The 1,381-nt window shown below is 52.2% G+C and overlaps 1 protein-coding gene across 1 annotated transcript in view; it reads left to right on the top strand.

Annotated features, from left to right (window-relative positions):
* SMAD7 (SMAD family member 7) overlaps positions 1-1,381 on the top strand; it is a 41,017-nt gene that overhangs the window by 697 nt on the left and 38,939 nt on the right. The gene's annotated exons all lie outside the window — the stretch shown is intronic.

The raw sequence follows: 1,381 nt of genomic DNA, 5'->3' as shown, positions 1-1,381 counted from the left end.
CCTCCCTCCTTTAAATTAAGTCACCTCCCCATGCCTGGCTACAAAACAGCTCACGGTTTCACTGAGATCTCTAATGCCATTGTGGAGTGAGGGTGGGGGGCATAGGTTGAGCTCACAGGCACGTGGGCCTTTCACCCAAGTGCTCATGAGCATGGACTTTGGGGGACTCAGGTGGACAGGTGCTTGTGACCATGAAAAAGCTCCTTCCTTCCCATCGCCTTAGTACCCTGCAGGCCACTGTGAGAAATGACAGTCTGGAACTCGAGACCTTCTGCCTCTCCTTAAACACCTGCCAACAGGATGAGTCAGGGCTAGGGCGGGCTCACCTGGTGCACACCCACACCCTGGTGAAGACCAGTCCTGAACCCCGCCTCTTCTGCAGTGCCCCAGGTCATGCACTTCCCCCTGGAGAAGGGCTTACTGATAAAACCCCTTTTGTCCTGGAAAGAATGTGGCAGTCAGGCAGGGGTTAAATACAGGGTGACAGCATTTAAAATCTCTGGAGCAAATTTAGGCTGCTCTGCCGGCCAGACAAGCTGGTCTGCTGCCTCACGCATCCTGTCCCCAGGCAGAACTGGGCCAGCAAAGGGAGAGGGGGCCAGGTGAAGGCCAGGCTTCGGGTGGTGTCACTTTTGGTGACGCTCTAGCACGCTGATTGCCCTTCACTTCCTGCGCGCGCGCGCGCGCGCACACACACACACACACACACACACACACACACACACAGAGGCCTTTACAGCAAAGCCTGGCTGTAGCTGCGTAGACTTGTACACCTATGGGACCTCCGTGGCAAGCTCAGAGCCAGTGGAGCAGTGAAAAGGGAGGAAATGCTGAAGAATTCATGATCAAGTTTGGCTTCCTTTGCTTCTTCTTAAAATTTTTTTTATTTTTTATTTATTTATTTTTTTTTGGTAATTTGAGACAGAGTTTTGCTGTGTCACCCATGCTGGAGTGCAATGGTGGGATCTCGACTCACTGCAACCTCTGCCTCCGGGGTTCAGGCGACTCTCCTGCCTCAGCCTCTGAGTAGTTGGATTACAGGCGTGTGCCACCATGCATGCCTAGCTAATTTTTGTATTTTTTGTAGAGACAGGGTTTTGCTATTTTGGTCAGGCTGGTCTCAAACCCCTGACCTCCGGTGATCCACCTGCCTTGGCCTCCCAAAGTGCTGGGATTCCAGGCGTGAGCCACTGCGCCTGGCCTCTTTGCTCCTCTATTATTGCTGTTACTGTGTCATAATTCCTTGCAGAATTATGATGGTCAGGCAGGTCTTTATTCCCTTCGGTCCAGGCCTTGAACTCGGAGCAGCATCCTCAAAGCAGTTGTCTTCACCTGGCAGAAGAAAACAAAGGTATAAAGTGCTGGTTCCTAGACTTGCTCA

Source organism: Mandrillus leucophaeus, unplaced genomic scaffold (assembly GCF_000951045.1).
Source record: "Mandrillus leucophaeus isolate KB7577 unplaced genomic scaffold, Mleu.le_1.0 Scaffold87, whole genome shotgun sequence".
Taxonomy (NCBI): Eukaryota; Metazoa; Chordata; class Mammalia; order Primates; family Cercopithecidae; genus Mandrillus; species Mandrillus leucophaeus.
This window is presented reverse-complemented; position numbering and strand designations above follow the sequence as displayed.